This window comes from Pleurodeles waltl, chromosome 3_1 (genome assembly GCF_031143425.1).
Source record: "Pleurodeles waltl isolate 20211129_DDA chromosome 3_1, aPleWal1.hap1.20221129, whole genome shotgun sequence".
NCBI lineage: Eukaryota > Metazoa > Chordata > Amphibia > Caudata > Salamandridae > Pleurodeles > Pleurodeles waltl.
This window is the reverse complement of record NC_090440.1, coordinates 1,548,869,501-1,548,888,581: the sequence shown is the minus strand read 5'-3', so window position 1 is coordinate 1,548,888,581 and position 19,081 is coordinate 1,548,869,501. Positions and strand designations below refer to the sequence as shown.

Here is a 19,081-nt window from a genome sequence, read left to right as displayed (position 1 = left end):
GTGAAGTGTTGGCTAGCAGGTGGTGCGTGAACTTTGTTAACAAAGGGCAGAAGCAGCAGGTCTTAAGCTAAAGAGAGAGATAACAATGGGTAGGAGCAGCACAGTTGTAAGCCAGAGGAACAGAGCAATACTCAAAAGACACTGAGAAAACTGGTTCCAATTCAGATTTTCAAGGGTTCATGGGAGGACACAGGAAAAATTGAATTAGGGTCCAGATCAGGAACACAAGTATAAGGCAGGACAGGAAGGTTCTTTGAAGTACAAAGTAATTACTTGTTATACATCTCACAAGGAGGGGGTACTACAAAAGTTACTGTCAACTGAAAGAAAACAAGCATATTGACTTTGGGTAAGGGGATTGGAAAGTAACCTGTGGTTCTAAGCCTAGTAGCAGTGAACATTTGGCAAAGTGAACCAGTTGCTCCAAAGCACATCCACCCAAGTTCCATGGAGTTTGTGTTGGAAGCAGTTATCAATAGCAGCACGTTTTATACCTTGGGGGATATGTGTCTTACTAGACTATGGATGAGAGGAAGTATCTCAAACTTGAGGAGGTTCTCCCCAGAGCCAGTGGCACAGGGTAGCTATCTATTTGGGATGACATGGAGCATCCTATTGCTTGAATTGATGTAGAAATAATTTACAAGTCGGCCATGGTTGATGTAGTGATCAGGGAAAAACAAGGTGTTTAATGTCTCTTAAGTAAATATTTGAATGCCCCTCTGTTAATATCAGCACCAGAAGCCTACACCGCTTGCACCACGTCACCTGTGTTGCTAGAAGAAATACTTACACGTAAAGTCTCTGCAAAAGACTGACACCATCCCAGGTTTGCAGGATTGAGAGAAGGACAGTGAACTCGTCAGATTTTCAGAAGGCACAGACCTTGATGTACTTTCCCCTGCTCCAGAGCAAGAGGAGGAATGAACATCTGAGGCAGACCAGGTGTTGGAGTCTGGATCACTGCCGAAGCTCCAGAGTTTGTTAGCTGCTGGAGGTCCTACCAAGGAATAGCTCTCCCAGGCACAAATTGAGTGCCCCACACATGTGAAACTTCGGAAAGAAACTCTTGCCAGGTCAGAAAGGTTGGAAGACATCATGTTGACTGACATGATATGTTGCTGTAATAGGGCCTGTGAATTCTGAGTCAGGAGCCCAGAAGAGGCTAGTAGTTCCACTAGTGCACAAGAGGTTCCTCTTGTTGCTGGCCTTTAAGGTGCATATAGCAGGTAACTTGAGCATAATGAACAAGAATATGTTAGACTTTTTTTTTTAGGCCAGGGATGCACCATTAGTGGCACTGCCAGTAGTAGGTGTTTGATTCAAGCTATTGGGCACTTGTGTGTTCTGATCGGTTTGAATGCCCCAACTTTCAGCATGAAGCAACAAGCACACATTGTTTGGATTTCTTCTTACCACTGGGTATTCAGAGGTGCTGCTTCTGAAGAGCATAACTGCCAGAGTAGTAACTAGGTCACTCTAAGGGATTTCTTTTAGGGTTGAATTTCCCAAGACTGTGATTTCCAACCGGGATGTAAGATTTATCTCTTTTCATGAGGGAGAGATGTGGGAGCAGGCTGGTGTGGACAAGCACCTCTCCAATGCAGACTACCTGAAGACAAATGGTTTGGTGGTAAGGTTTACCCAAACCCTTACGAGCATGATGGGAGCTCCGCCTCAGAACCCCAAGAGGAAGTGTGGTCTCCTATCCTGGCTGTTATGAGATTATCGGGAGATTTTACAGAAAGAAATTTGGTTCAGTTCCTTTTAACTTCTGTTTAGGCACCTACTTTATGGCCCATTCACTGTAGACAGAGAATATTAGGAAGGAACTTAAGATTCACCCCTAGACTGATGTGGGGAGTATGTGATTGACCTCAGGGAATAGATTGTTTGATGCATGGGTCAGATGAAGAAAAACCTTCTGTCAAATCAAGAGCTGATGAAGGAGTGGTAAGAAAAGAAAGCAATACTAACTGAACACCAGGAGGGTCAGAAGGTATTGGCGCTGAAGCCCATTTATCTGAGAACTTTAGAGGATAAGTGGTGTAGGCAATGCCAGGTAGTCCAAAAAGTAGGTGAAGTGAACTACTGAGTGTAAACAGGTACCACACAAGAGCCAAAAAAGCCAAGCCATACATCTGGAGAGATTTTATATCGAGCATCTTGGCGATGACAGAGGAGATTGAGGAAGATGGTAAGCCACTGTCTGAGCTATTGCACAGTGACGAGAAGGGTGGTTATGCGGAGGTGATACAACTTATTCCTGAGTAGCAAAGACAGTGCAGGGAGGTGTGAGGTGATTTTCCTTTCTCTTTTTCGCTGACTTCAATTTTGACACCTACATGGGAGAACAATATTAGATGCAGGGTAATCGTGCCAGTGAGCTTCAAGGTTTACCAGATGTCAGACCGAGTTCAGGAGCACACCAAGAGAAAGTTTTCTAAGATATTGGATATCAGAGTAATTGAGAGTTCCTATTGTCCTCAGGCCAGTCCACTCGTATTGATGCCTAAGTAAGGATCCATAAACTTGAATTCTTGTTTGGTCGACAGGAGGAGGTGACTCAGACAGATGCACTCCTGATTACCAAAATTGATCAGTTAATGGAATTGTCTAAGTTCTTCTGGAGTATCTTTGATTTGATCAGTGGTTTTTGGCAGACCACATTAGCACCTAGTGTAGAGGAGAAGCGTGCATCTTCTACGCCAAAGGGATTGTACCAGTTTAAGGTAATTCCTTTTTGGCTTAAGAATCCTCTAGACTCTTTTTGAACACATAGTGAACTATTTTCTCTCAGTGATGAAAGAATTCTGTGTGGACTACCTAGATGAAATTGCTACATTTAGCAATTAATGGGAGGAGAAGGAGGAGCCAAAATGGCGGCCGGGATGGACGCCTAAATCGTGCACTCCGTCCAAGGCTCGCCGAAAACATCCTGCGAGGCGCTCCCCGGGTTCTAGCATTCAGACCGGGAGCGGCGGTCCACCCGGGGAGCATCGGTGCGTCCTGTGGGGGCCGCACGCCGGTCGGACTGGGCCCGCGACGCTGGAAGTCGCCCACGGAGCCGGGGGCTGGACTTCAACCCGGCCGAGGCCACGAGTGGGCGGCGCCGAACCAGAGGGCCCGGGCGAGCCTTCTCGTGGCGGCGCCCGTGCCCAAATGAATAACTGCTCAGCAGGAGGAATTGGAGGGCCGGGGACGCGAGTCTCCGCCCTCGACTGCGGGCTGGGGCCTGCGGACCGAGACCTGAGATCGGGAGCAGTGACTGAAGCTCCCGCAACGTGCGAGGCGCCCGCGATGGGCCAGGACGAAGACCTGGGCGCGTCCCGCGCCACCGGGTCTGACTGAGTGAAGGAGGGGAGGAACGAGCCCCCCATTGGCCGGGCGGTCTCGCCCACACGCGGGAGGGACGCGCGGTGGATCCCGGCCAGAAGAGGGCCCAGGATAAGAAAAGGGCCCGAGCACTTGCTGTGGAATCAGAGGTTTGGCCCGCGCGGGGGGGGAACCTTCAACAGCTCTTCCCCCCCCCCCCCCCCCCCTTCCCTCCCCCTCGCCAGGCTCCTGCTCCTACTGACGGGAGGCTCAAATATGGCGACGCTAGCTGCCTGGGCGCCGGAGATGCTCCACACCCAGAAACCTGAGTGGAGATATTATTGTCCTCGCCCCCGCGGGCTGACTTGCGCTGGTGATGTGCCGCGTCGAGAGTGGGGGGGGCCTAACCTGGGTACCATAGACCTGCTGCGTAAAGGAGGAAAGTGACTTCCCTCTACGCCCCCGGATCTACGCCAGCAGCTGCACGAGAGGCCAAACACCCATCCCCCTTCAGTGGCTCGCTCCGTTCCGCTTCCCCTTGTCGCTGCACCCCCCCCTCCCCTGTGGAGGCGCTGCTACTGCCTGGCCTTGAAGCTGCCTATGGGAGGACCTGCACCCCAACCTTGTACACACGGGTCTCTGCCCTGCGGGTGACGCAACATTTTGCTTTAGGGCGACCCATGCAGACAAACCCGCGAGCACTGGCGACCACTGTATCGTCTCGTGAGCACACGGTCGCACGTCTTGGGCACTTAAAAGACAGGAACAGGCTCCCGCCTGGCTATACTAACTAACGCCACACCTGGAGGGCAAAAAGTACACGTCACACTGAGAGCAACAGTCAAGACTTGCCTGTCGAGAGGATAGCGCCAAGCCGTGCGCGACAACATCCCAAAAGGAAACTTCTGGACAGCCACAATGGCCGGCAGGGCCAAATCATCCAGGAATTCGGACCGCAATACTCTCGGAACAACACCCAGCGACCAGCAGACAAACCTGTCCCTACAGTCATTGGAAAACACCCTCACGTCACATTCCGCACAGTTTGAGAAAGTACTGCAGGCGATCATGGACACTAAATCCTCCTTGGAAAACAGAATAGATGCAGTCTCACAAGACTTAAATCTTCTGCAAGTGGACCACCGTAACTTAGCGGAAAGAGTGAAAACGGCTGAAGAAGGGCTATCCGATCTAACCCCCATGGCCCAAGATAATCAAAAACAGATCCAGCGCATAGACGCAGAGCTGAAAGTGCTCTGGAGGAGATCGGAAGAGATGGAGAGCAGGGCACGCCGTAACAACGTGCGCTTTCTGGGGTTCCCGGAAACCTTGCGGCAACCAGACTCGGAAATATCCCTGGAACAATGGCTTATCAAGGAGGTGTTAAACGGAGCCCCATCCAAGTTTTTCTCTGTGGAGCGGGCGTACAGAGTCCCGGGCAGACCCCCAGCCCCAGGCCAATCGCCTAGGCCACTGATCGCTAGATTTCTAAACTATAGAGACCGCGACGCAATACTACAGCAGTTTTGCAACAAACGCCCATATAAATATGAAGACTCGACTATCAATGCTTACCCAGACTTCACACAGGAGGTGCAGAGTCAACGTAACTCCTATGTCAAAATCAAACAGCGCTTGCATGAACACAACATAAAGTACCCCTTGTTATTCCCGGCGAAACTAAGGGTGGTATCGGAGGAACGCACCCACATATTTACCACTCCCGAGGATGCTTGGACATGGCTGCATGCCAAGGGCCTGCCCTGATCCCGGGACGACACGGAAGGAGATGAGAAATGGCAAACTTCTGCCTCAAGGAAGCGATCCAAGAGGCGAGCCAGAGGCCAACCTAATGACCAACAAGTAGCAGAAGAGAGAGCAAGGGTACTGAAAGAGACTCCCTTGTTAATGCAAAGCAACTTCGCGTTGGCTAGGAAACCCCCCGAGACGGGCACAGACTCCGACACAGCCAGCTCCGTATCCACAATAATAGGAGAGCTGGGAGGGCCGAGGATCACCCCCAGATCAGTGGACGAACTTTAACTGCACTCAGTTGTCCCACCGAACTGATGGTACTAACAATGGCTGCACTGGGGAGCCATTGTGCGCCCCGGGGCGACGGTGGCGGTCGGGCTGGCGGCGCCTCCAGCAATGAGTAACTTTGGAATAAACGGATAGCTAATCAATGCGGGATGGGGGGGTGGGGGGGCGCGGGGCGGAGAGTAGAGCGGATTCACCTCTCGGGGGCACCTAACGTTATTAGCAGACTCAGTCTGCAGAAAGATGTGAGCCCCGCGAAAGAGCCACATCTGGTAGAAATGATCACTCCACCACGGAAATCCAATTGGATACGGGGTTCTTCACACAGTTACGGGTTAAGTAGATTCACAAAAGTTGTTAGTAGGGTTAGAGATCCATTTGGGGTGGTTGGGGTTAGTAGTTTAGTAAACACACATGCACCGGATTCACTCAAAACACAAGAAAAACAGCTGCACACGCCCTTTTTAATACACAACTATATCAGAGGGGCAGCGCCCAGGTGGGCTAAGCTCAAGGACCGGAACTCAAGCACAGAGATATATCCCAGAAACCCGCATGGCGCCTCAGGGGAGAAATAACAAAAATCAGTATGTCATAGTAACATGGAATGTGAGGGGCCTGGGAGCATTGAGTAAATGATCCAGAGTACACGCACGCCTCAGGCGATTAGGAGTACACATTGCCATATTACAAGATACGCACATGTTAGAAGCGGATCTACAGGAGTTGCGCACGAGATGGGGGGGCCAGCTGATAGGTACCACGTATTCAGCCTTCGCGAGGGGGGTCTTGATCTGTATTGCAGCTGGGGTTCCATTCCTCCTACTGGCACATAAAATAGACCAAGGAGGTAGATACGTGGTAGCAGAGGGCTGGCTGGACGGCAGACAGCTAGCTGTTGTTGGCATATATGCTCTAAATAGCGGGATTGCATGTTTCCTGGGATCACTCACACCGTCCCTATTGACAAACCCAATGGCACCGACACTCTGGGGCGGAGACTTTAACAGTACCCCAACTGAGGCACTGGACAGATCCCACGCCCGAGCGAGCTCGATAGTAAATAGGAAAACCCTAGGCCCCCTACAGGAATGGGCAGGAGGTATGACGCTGTACGATATATGGCGACTAAGGCATCCGCAACAGAGGGAATATTCATTCTACTCAGCCCCACACAAAACCCACACTAGAATAGACATAATATGGGGCACCCAGGACTTAGGAGCTCTGATTGGAGAGGCAGAATACTTGGCGAAGACACTGTCGGACCATGCACCACTGAGAGTAACATTGAATTGGGGCAGGACACGCCAGGCGATCCCCACTTGGCGTTTGCTGAAACGCTGAAATCCACATTAAGCCAGTACTGGGAAACAAACGCCATGACCACAACATCATGTGCTATAGAGTGGAATGCCCACAAGGTGGTGGTCCGCGGACAATGCATATCTTCCACGTGGGGAGTAAGACTCACCCTACAGGTGGAAATCGGTAGATTAGAAAAGGAGCTCAGAGCGACAAAAACAGCAGTAGGGCGAGGGGAAATCCCCCACACAGTCCTATTAGAAAAGCGCTCAAAATATAACGAGGCTGACAGCACACTCCGATGTCATGACTATAACTATCACTTAATGCGTCTGCAAACAGAAGGGGATAGATCGAGCAGAATGCTGGCGTGGCTGTTACGTGAGGATAGACAGCAATCCCCAATCGGTGCCATACGCGTCGGCGCACATGGCATGGCTCACACAAGCCGAGATAAACTGAACGTTCAGAGACTATTACTCAAATTTATATACCAAACACACCTCATGCACCTCTACGCAACTTAAGTCCTTTCTTGCGGGCTCCGCCTTGCCGCAGTTAGCGCATACTGACAGGAAAACAATAGAAGCTCCCCTGACATTGGGAGAAATAGAATTAGCCATAGCGCAGATGCCCAGGAACAAAGCGCCTGGCACAGACGGCCTCCCATTGGAGTATTACACTGCCTATTCATCCTGCTTAAAGCCCCACCTACTGAAGGTGTTCGAAGAAGCCTGGACTAATGAATGCCTGCTCATATCCCAGAGAGAAGCCATGATAGTGGTGCTTCCCAAACAGGGCCGGGATCCCACGGATGTCAAATCCTACAGACCACTATCACTCCTAAACTTAGATTGCATAATACTAGGCAAAATATTGGCGCATAGACTAGCCCCTATCATGCACATCATAATACACAACAACCAAAACGGCTTTATACCAAGGCGCAGCACCTTCTTGAACATCCACAGACTTCTGAGCATAATGGGAGACACTCCCCCGAATGCACACGAAGAAATGGTGCTCTCGCTCGATATTGAAAAGGCGTTTGATACGCTGGAGTGGGATTTTCTGCTGACCACAATGAGCCACATGGGAATAGGTCCCAACTACATACGCTGGGTCCGGACACTGTACTCCAGCCCACAAGCCAGGGTGAAGACGGGCGGGGGGATCACTAGGGGTACGAGACAGGGCTGCCCACTATCCCCACTATTGTTTGCGATAGCAATGGAACCACTAGCTGCAAAAATACGGTCCATGGAACGCAGCTGGGGAATAGTCAGGAACGGGGTCCATCATACAATCTCGCTGTATGCAGACGATGCCTTAATATATACCCGGAAAGGCTATGAGGCTGTCCCCTCAGTAATATCACTATTAGCTGAATTCGGAGACCTGTCAGGTCTAGTGGTAAACTGGGAAAAGTCTTGTGCGTTCCCGCTAGTAAAGTGGCCACCCGAAAGGCAAGGGGCTCCCCCGCTGGGGCGTCTGAAATGGTGCTTCCAAACGTTCAAGTACCTCGGGATAAACATATACCACAGTACAGAAGATCTCAGAGACGGGAATCTGGGCAGGGCGCTGGCCTCCATAAAAGGCTCGCTGCAGTTTTGGAACAAGTTACCGCTCTGACCGCCAGGGAAGGAGGCGATCGCGAACATGCTGATACTACCTAGGCTGCTATAATACTTCGCGGCCTTACCGATTATTATCCCCAAAAGCTTTTTTGGTAACCTGAATACAGCGCTGCTGCAACTCATTTGGTGCAGGGGCAGACCGCGGGTGGCCCTGCCCACGCTGCAACGACCAGTAGAGGTGGGAGGCCTGGGAGCCCCCAACTTCGAACGCTATTACGCAGCCGCACAGCTGCAGTGGGTCTAGAATTTGATCCATAGACTGGCGCTGGCAGAATCTGCGCAGCTGGCGATCTGGTTAAAAGGAACCCCCCTGTTAAAGTGGCTGACATCCAAACACCCGAAGACGGAGTCTATTAATCCGCTGTTGGCAGTGGCGCACGGGTGCTGGGCTAAATATGTGCAGGGGGGGCGTAGTGGGCTCCCCTACTCCCCGCACATTCCGCTGGAGCACCTCCCGGGGTGGATAGGGGCTGGCACGCAAGTGCTGACAGTGTGGACAGAGGCAGGAGTACACACAGAGGGTGACTGCTTCGAAGACGGCAAGCTGATGTCCTTCGAGGCCATGCAGGCCCTCACCTAGGCAAGCCCCGGCCAATTCCTGGCATATCACGCCATATGTCATGCAATTAAACGAACGTGGGGGGCAGGCACCACAGAACCAGTCTCCTCCCCTGTAATCCATCATATTCTACAACATGATGCCCAAACAAAAGTAACATCAAGTCTGTATAAAATCCTTAATAAACCCCCCGAGCCGCATGCGGAGAGAGCCAGGGAGAGATGGAACGCCGTCCTTCCCGACCCGATTTCACAAGCCGAGTGGACGAAAGCTCTGTATCATGCCCGAGGAGTGTCACGGAACTCTAGATTTAGGTATACCCAGTTCAACTTCACACATAAAACATACTTGTCCCCGGCCAGGATAAAGCAAATGTTCCCCAACTCTGAGCCGACATGCCCTAGATGCAAAGCGGCGTCTCCACATTTCTATCACATGGTCTGGGAGTGCCCTAGCATACAAAAAGCCTGGACGGAGGTGTTGCAGGTAATCTCCGAACTAACGGGGCTCGATTTGACAGTAGACCCCAAGTCCTGTCTATTGGGGCTCAGGACAAGAGCTAAAAAGCAAGGATACTTGCACAAATTCGTAGACCTAGCCTGTTTGATGTATAAAAGATTGATAGCAATGCACTGGAAGGCGCCCTCAGCGCCCGATCTGAACTCCTGGTGCATTCTAACATTACGCTGGACCCACACGAGACACCAGGTACTAAAAAAGCTGGCGTGGGAGGGACAGCAACACACAGGGAGCGACGCCTGGGGAATATTGGTAACTAAACTCGAGGCCAAAAATGATGATAAGCCCCCATGAACAGGGGAATACACGGTTTGGGTGAGCATAGCACAATCCCTCCGCGCACCCCACGCGAAGGCTCAACTCGAGGGGCGGCATGCCATCGCTGAACGGGCTCGTCCACCCCCCCTCCCGCGCTGACGACCCATTAGCTCACCACCGCAAGAATATTCATAACATATAGGGCGACATTCAACATCCATTATCATATGCTGTTACTAGGCCCACATTCGCCCACTACCAGGAGACACGCGGCACAAGCCCAGCAGTAAAAGGCCCACTCCGGTTACTAGCGCGCAACCCCTCAGATATGTAATACACGCTATAGTTTCCAGCCACTGCAGCAAGGAATGTTTCTGAAGGTTAAGAAGTGGTCCGAGACGTATTTAATGTATGGGGTTTGGGGTCGTTATATGTTTTTCATGCAGATTAAAGGGATCCAGTTGTTGATAATTGTATAACTTGTAAGGTATATCTGAAACATAAAATTAATAAAATATTTAAAAAAAAAAAAGCAATTAATGGGAGGAATACTTGATGAATCTAGAACAGGTATTTGTCAGGCTATGTAGAGTGAAACTGACACGCAAGCCAATCAAATGAATGCCATGGTGGGCAGTCCTCCGTAGTCTACATAGAGCATCAAAGGGGCAAAGAAAAGGCCCGTTGTTTGGATTGTTTGTTTGGAAACGAGGAGGGTTGGATTTCACACTGGTTGGTAAAATCAAGCCACTGCAGAGAGAATGGTCTGGCTATCTAGTCCGCCTCCCAATTCAACCTAGTTTTAGGAAAAGAGGCAAGAGATATGTACTTGTGGGCTGGAATGTCCAAAATTGCAATATCAGCCCTGCATTATGGCAGCAGTCCTCTTCGACACCACTTAAACATGGAGCCCAGAGGACTCGGGCATTCCACAGACTATTGACACACTCCACATGGAGGACAAGCAACCGCTAATCATGTTTCTTATGTTAAGGCCAAGAATGCCGTTTATGAGGGATGTCACTTTATGCGGGGAGCAAGTACACAGTCCCTCCACAGAACTACAAATAGAAAGCCTTGTGCACCTAACTGTAGGTAGCTTTGCTTCTACTGTCAGTCTATGCTTAACTTGGCTGGCAAATTAAATTTGAGTCCCACTTTGGCTATCATAGTCCAGCTTGACTTTGTTGGGTCTCTTTAAACAGTAAAACCCTTAAAAGGCTCGCTTGAATGTCGAGCTCACTGAGAAAAAAGGCACAGGGCTATCCAAAAACTGAAAAGGCCATAGCTTTTCAGTGGACTTAATACAAGGTTGGAGTGCAACTCTTTGTACGATATTGCTTATGATGTGAGTTATTTAATTTTCGCAGGTCTTCTTTGGAGCACAATTCTAGGGACTGACCCTTTGTATAGCATCATCTGACATCCTACTTCATTATTCTGATTCCGAGACACTTCCAATCCTGACCTCAGTTGTGACTTAATTGAAAGCCTTTTTAAAACTAAAGATGAGGCGCATAGTGCTTTTTTGAAACTTTGATTTTGTTTAGACATATTCTTTCCAGAAAGCTGATTAATGAGGTTAAGAAAGTAACATTCTCTAATTAGATATTTATGGTGCATATTTTTTAAATCACTTTCCTAAATTACTTTTTTTATTGTATCATGTAAAAAAGCATCAGCATTAATAGACGGAAAGTGTACATTTATGTGTGCAATCAGTACAGTCCAGGTCTGCTGCAGAAATGTAAATGTTAGTAATGCAAATTAAAGCTGATATACAAGTGCTCTAGGTTGCAGCATCATTAGGCTGTGAGTGATGGTGAGATACCAGTTACTTTTCTGAGTATATTGATTCTTGATTGTGGAATTGCACAAACCCCCCCCCACGTTTGATTTCAGTAAGAGAGTTTGGTGAAATAATAGATTTTGAAGCAGAGGATGGGGTAAAAATAGTATGTTATGTCATTGAACACTGAGGTGGTGCTGTGTCTGCCATTTACATGGCATCTTGGTGCATATGGATTTCTTGGTTAGCAGGGACGTGTCTGCTGGTTTTAGTTTTATCTGTCGATGGTTGTTCTTGCAACCTTCTGCAACACTCTGTGTGTATGTGTGTGCACGTGCAAACACATTGGATCATATAGTTAATACTTGCAGGATTTTGCTCTGAAGTAGTCTCAAGGTAATTTGGACATATCTGCATAGACAGAATGCCACATGCTCAGCTGGCATGGATACCCCTTAGTAGTAGCACTTTAAAGGGGTAGGAGTGTGTTAGTTCATAAATCCTTACCACCACCAACGTGTGTTAAGCCAAAGGGCTTTGAACGTGAGTATCCTTGTGGTAGAGGCAGTAGGTGTGTTGGATTTTAGTTATGAACTTTGTTGTGTTAGATGCATTCCATGGTAATCTTACAGGGGGCTGTGTCATGCAACATTCTCCCACACCCTTTTATGTATGGATGGTGCATTGTGGGCTCTGGATTTTATTTTATTTTTTCTACTGTAAAACATATAGGCGGTCATTCTGACAGCGGCAGGCGCCGCCGAATGACCGCACTGGCCATTCCAACTTTCCCGCTGGCCCGGCGGGCGCCCTCCAAAAGAGCGCCCGCCGGCCCAGCGGGAAAGCCCCTGCAACCATGAAGCCGGCTCAGAATGGAGCCGGTGGAGTTGCAGGGGTGCGACGGGTGCAGTGGCACCCGTCGCGATTTTCACTGTCTGCTAGGCAGACAGTGAAAATCTTTGTGGGGCCCTGTTAGGGGGCCCCACGACACCCGTTCCCGCCATCCTGGTTCTGGCGGTGAAAACCGCCAGAAACAGGCTGGCGGGAAGGGGGTCGGAATTCCCATGGCGGCGCTGCAAGCAGCGCCGCCATGGAGGATTCCCTGGGCCAGGGGTAAACCGGCGGGAAACCGCTGGTTCCCCTTTTCTGACCGCGGCGGTAAGAATAGCCCAAGAAAAGCACCGCCAGCCTGTTGGCGGTGCTTCCGCTGCCCTCCGCCCTGGCGGTTTCAAACCGCCAGGGTTGGAATGAGGGCCATAGTGTAGAACTATCTAGTGGTGGTAGCTTAGTAGAGGTCTTTGGTCTTGGAACTGTCAAACCATTGCTCTTCTGTTCAGTTTTTAAAGGTATCCCTACGATAGTCTATATTCAGGGCGGGTCTAAGGACTTTACCTAATACTAGTATGCTTATAGATAGATTGATGAGATGTTCTGTGCTTTGTGAGTTTGGGTTGTGGTGTGATGAACACCTCACAGTATGGTTTTGTATGGCATTCCACTCTAGCACCAGTGATTATTTAGATAGTTTACAGCACAGTTGTTGCTTTTGAAGGATTGACACTACCACATACGGAGATGTTTACAATTAAATTCATTGCATGCACATACGTCAGTGTTGGAAGACAGTGTAATTCACTGGAGTTTTATGTTGACTTTGCATGTTATATAAGCATAATGTGGGAGACGTGCATCTAGTGTTGGGTCTGGATGGTTACCAGTTTTTTTTTTTCTTAAAAGTATTTCGAGTCACGAGGTGTAGTGACTCTTCCTCTTGTTGGTAATGTTCATGGTCCTGGACTCCATCTTCAGATTGTTTTCTTCTGCTGTCTGGTCTTGTCGTATTTTGTGAAGCACTGGTTTGAGACCACATAAGTGTCTTCCGTTCTGGAAATCCTTTCCAGCCCAGTTGGTATTGTTCCCAATTGTGTTATTCTTTATCCATTTCAATCCGGGACTGAAAAAATCTTTGTGGGATTTGAATTTTCGACTCGGAAGAAGAGCTCTTTGAAGAGAAATGCGGAGGCAGGAGCTAGAAGAGATGCCCAACATTTTCAGTCACCACAACACCATGCCGGACATGGAGCAAGAGCACGAGATCCAGGAGGCCTCAGGTACAGGGCAGGAGGCATTCTCCATACAAGATTTGCACTCCAAATCCAAAGTGACACTAGAGATGCAGGAAGTTCCCCCAGGTCAACAAATCATGAGTAAATCACACCCTGGTCCAACCAAAAATATATACCACCCTGGAAGCTAAAATGTTTGAGGCGCTACTGCATTCCAGCCAGGGTAGGCATCTGCAAACTTTTTTGGGTGCCACCCCCTCAGCCTTGGCACTGAAACCTAAGCCGAAAACAGTTGCGTTCCCTCTGAACAGAACTCCATCCCTTTCGACACAGAAGCCTTCCACCTTCCATGCGGCTCTGGCTCTCTCGGCACCATAAAGACCATTTGCCTCTGCTCCAGCGTCTTCGGCACCAAAACTATCTGCTTCTGAACTGAAAAAACTTGAGTCCAGAAAGAGTTCAGAATAGAAATTGCTACAAATGAAGTAGCAGCTCCAAGGCAAGCAACCTCAGCTTCAGATCCATCCTAAAACTGGAAGGGTGTTGGTAGAGGCTGCTGTCTCCACTCCTTCTAAAAGACAGCTTTAATTTGCGGAGGTTTTGGACCATTCTACACCTCCAGTCAAGCAAAGGAAGACAGATAAGGACATACATGAGGCGCATCCGCCCTCTTTATCTCCTCCAGCAACCATCACACCTCCATCATGTTCTCCTTCTCCGAAACAATTGCAGGGTGATCCCTTGGAATTTTCACCACAAGGGTCACCTCATTCCCCATAGTTTATACAGGATACTGGAGATGACTTGGACCTGTTACACACAGACACAGATCCCTGGTGTCAGTATGATGTTTACACCTAGGCAGACATAGATGTTGAGGTATACTCAGCCAGGCCTTCACCACCTGTTTACACTACTTCTTTCCAGGAACTAGTGGGGAGGGCATCAGTTTACTATCCGTTACCCCTGCATAATGACCTTCTAGAGGAATATTTCCTTTTTGAGACACTTAAAGCCTATCATAAGAACACTCAGTACCTCCCAAGTCTTAAGGGAATGCTTAGATGTGCAGACTGCATATTCCAAGACCCAACTAGGGCTTGCGTTATTACTCTGAGGGTGGAGAAGAAATATGAGGCCTCCCCCTCCGACCCTGTGTATATTAAGAGTCAGATCCCAGCAGACTCTGTAGTCGTAACCAATGCTAGGAAAAAGTGAACTCCCAAGCCGTACCTCCTCCTGACAAGTAGTCTAAACATGTTGATACATCAGGCAAGTGTGGGGCCGCTCAAGCAGCAAACCCTTGGAGAATCGCTAATACACAGGGACTCCTAGCAAGGTACGATAGGGCCGACTGGGAAAAACTGGAGCATTTTGTCCAGTACCTCCAAGAGGAACATAGAAAGAGGGGGCAAGAAATTGTTAATGAGAGGCAGCTCATATCAAATAGCTGAATACGTTGTGCATTAAATTCAGCTGATACCGCGGCTGTAGGTATCAACACTGGTGTTCAACTATGCTGACATGCATGGCTCTGCATCTCTTGTTTAAAACGAAAAGTGCAGCGAACAATTTTAAAAGTCCCTTTTACAAACAGTACCTTGTTGGACCTCAAGTAGACCAGGCCCTGGAGAAAATGAAAAAGGATAATGAGGTGGTAAAATCTGAGTGCTCTCCAGCTTCCCAGGGAGTTTTTGTAGGCCACAATATAAACTTGCTTCTAAGCCTTCCTCAGCCGAGTCATCTTTGACATACAATAGAGATCAGACACATAATTCCTCACACAGAGGTTTCTTTAAAAACTGCTATAGAGGTAAAAATGAAAGACTAATTTGCATATGGCTGGTGCCTAAATGGGGTGGCGTAGAAAGCAAAAAACTGTGCATTAAACCCAGATCTCTGTGACTGGGGGTGAATGTTTGCATTGTTCAGCATTCCGTCCATCATCTGCTCTTTTTGCTTTTATCACCTCTAAATGGGAAGGGTATGCCCAGACATGGGTCCCGTGTTCACTGCACCACTGAATTCAAGCTAGTCTGGCTGATGAGGTGGAGTGATACCCTGAAACAGGCCCCTGGATGCTCGTTTCAGGCCCAGGGAGGACCTGGCCTTGCACTATGGGCTGGACTGTTCCCATGGGGGAGCAGGGTCAAGACTGACTTGCGTATGCCTGGGTCTAAAATGGGGTGGCGTGGTTGGCAAAAAAAAACGATGCATTAAACCCAGATCTCTCTGACTAGGGGTGAATGTTTGCATTGTTCAACATTCTGCCCATCCTCTGTTCTTTTTGCTTTTATAATCTATGCAGAGCACGTGTATCTACAGCCACACAAGCCAGCAAAAGGAAAATGTTTCTTACCCAGTAAGCATATGTTTATGGCATGTAGTGCTGAAGATTCACATGCGCCCAAACGGACACCTGTGGTTGTTGCAGTACTCTAATTTAAGTTTACATGCATGGTCAGCCTCTATTGCACATATTGACATTACACTCCATTCACAACCGCCTGCGGGAAAACAATCTGAAGATGGAATCCGGGACCATGCGCATTACCAGCAGGAGTAGGAGTCACTATACTGCGTGACCCGAAAAACCTTTTCGAACAAAAACAAGTTGTAACCTTCGGGACTCAAAACTAAATGGCTGAAGTATGCCGAGCATGTGAATCTATAGCACTACATGCCACAAACAGATGCTTACTGGGTAAGTAACAATTTCCTTTTGATGGTCTTACAAATGCTTCTGACTTAAGGAATGGAAAGATAAGCAATATTGATTCAATATGCCCGCACAACAGGAAGAGTTCCCTTAAGCGTTGCTTAATTGGAAGAAGTGAAACCGGTTCTCATGCATCAAACAACCGTGTTGTATGTAAATCTGTGGTGATATATAGATCCTAAATAGTTCTTGTGGTTTATTTGACTGTGTCATACCATACTACATAGTGTGGTACATAGATTATTACAATTAAAAAAGTTCACTCTCGTAAAAGATGTAGGGGTTCTTTATGGTGTAAAGTAATTTGGAGAGTTACAGGGTTTACTTTTACTTTTCAAGTCCCCGGAAACCAGTGCATAATTTCACACTCTGTAAATATACTGACTGGACTCAGGGTACTCTTTGCAGCATTGCCCAAACCTCGCTGCAGCTCTAACCTTTGCAGCAAACCTAAATTTAGTTCTGGCCTATGACAGCATCATGTAATTAAATAATAATCATGAAAAATAGTTATACATTCTTGGAGGGAATATGAGCCATCCTCCTTAATCCATTCACATGTTTGAGGCATATGCATTTAGATTCTACTTACAAGAGCATACTGCATGGGCATTGAATCAACAGTCCTCAGCTATTGGCTCTGTTGCACTTTAATTTAGTGCAGGTCAGCGACATGGCAGTGGGCCAAAGTTGTCTCCTTTAATTTCTTTTTTTCCGTTATATTTTGCCTTTATCAATTTTGCTATTGTGTGAGTGTTTAATGTTAGGTCTCTCACAACTCCCTGACATTATTTCTCAGTTACACTCTTGAAGTCCACTGTGCCATCTTTTCAGTTTTCTCTTTTGACGGCTCCATCTTCTGAATTCCCTCTTCTTATTTTTGTAATTTTATTGGCTTTGTCAGTGTTTTTTCTTTAGTTCCAATCAGTTCCACATAAACTACTAAAAGCCTCCTCACTTGCCATGCTGCCAATTGCAGCACGACACATCCCACATGAAGGCTGCTTCAGGTTGGTATGCTCTTTGAATAGCATTCTGCGTATCAAATGATATAACATATCATTGTTACATCATTTCAAGAGTACTTGCATGTCTAGAACCAACACGTTGGTTGGCTCGGAGCGATACAACAAATATACACTATGGAGAAGACCATGTCAAGGTAGCTGTCCATTACTGTTTACCAGATGCTCATCTTGTAATAGTAAAGTGCCTAGTGTATAGTAGTTGTATCATTACAAGATGGCTGAAGTGTTGGTGAGTGAGTAGCACATTTAGAAAAGGTAAATATGTTTTTGTATTTAGCTTTGCTGCTGGCTACTACGGTAGTAGAATGGACACTGTTGATATAAGTTGTAAATGTTTCTAATTGTCTAATTTCTGCCTTCTATACTATAAATATATCATCAGTGCAGCTTAGCGTTAGTGGGTTGGTGCTGCAAGTATAAGGTGTTCTGGTTGGCCAATGAAGATATTCTCAAAGGCTGCAGCCATCTAGGTACTCGTAGAAGTGCCTTGTTTCTGCAGATATTTTTTTTTACATTAGAAGAGACACTGTTGCATTTAAAGATATGTCTGGCTATGCTGATAAAGACTTTGGTTGATGTTTTTTAAATAGTTCATTTATTAAGAGCTTTACCTAAAGACCATCCTCGTTTATTGGTTTACAGTTGTGTTTCTAGGAGAGTGCCATCCTCAAATGTGTAGGTTTGGTTTAATTTTTCAATGATCTCAAGGAAGTAACTGGTAATTGTAACAAATAAATTTATGGAAGACGCTGTGGAGGTACAGTTTAACATAAAGGTATTCTCTCAGTAGCTATCTGATTACCAGGGATGATGGGACAATCGGGTTTGTTCCTTGTATGTGTTTTGGGAAGAATGTAAAATCTCTCAGGTGTAGGTCTCGGATGAACAAGTATATCGACTGCTGTTTCAACAGTGAGATTTAGGCTCCTATATTACAACCACATTCATAATTTAGTTGTTCAAGTCTTCTGTGCAATCTGTTTAAAAAACCCATGTGCAGTAATTGTAAGCGAAGACTCATCTGTACAGAGGTGAAAACAGTGTAAGGTGGAGATAGAGGGTTGTCTGTCGGATCTGGACAATGAAAGATTGAGCATGTGACCTTATTAGTCCCATAACCAATATACTCTCCAGAGGAGAACGTTGAAGGACTAAGAGAAGGAAGGGATGGTGAAACATCTGGTGTATGCCAGGTTATGATTCTCTGTTACACTCTTTGACTCACAGGTTATACACAAATGTGTTAAACAGTGTTTACACCTAATGAACCAATATAAATGCTGTAAAAAATAAAACAAAATTTCCAAATAAGCTTCCTTTTCTTGACAAATATGCAAATTATGTGAAATATGTTTGAAAGGGATCTTGTTTGAAAATTATACTTTACTATTAAAAAAAACAGGGTACTATCAAGAATCTGTATCAAACAGAAAATGTCACTCTGCCATCCTTTTAAATTTTCTTTGAGAATTTTATGCTCTTGTCCTGCAAGTGAAAACCATTTGAAATAGCGTGATAGTGAAACGACAATAAAAATGCTGGATTTCAACCAGTCATTTAAAATTTCACCTGGGCTTAACACACAGATGTGCGCATGCGCTGCTGTGACATTTTAGTTTTGAGGTTTTTTCTAATGCTTTTCCTAGTTTTACAGGTTAGAAGCTTCAATATTTTGATTATAATCAACATGTCTTGCATACTTGTTCAATAAATGTTGTCAGTAATAGCTTAGAAAGTAAAACTTTCCTTAACATTTTCATGAAATTCTCAAATGGATGTTTGTTATACAATTATATCTTACTGGCAGGCTAATTTATTATCTAATTTAATAGTGCTGCTTTTTATG

General features: G+C 47.0%; 1 protein-coding gene across 2 annotated transcripts in view; it reads left to right on the top strand.

Annotated features, from left to right (window-relative positions):
- TANC1 (tetratricopeptide repeat, ankyrin repeat and coiled-coil containing 1) overlaps positions 1-19,081 on the top strand; it is a 736,024-nt gene that overhangs the window by 320,754 nt on the left and 396,189 nt on the right. The gene's annotated exons all lie outside the window — the stretch shown is intronic.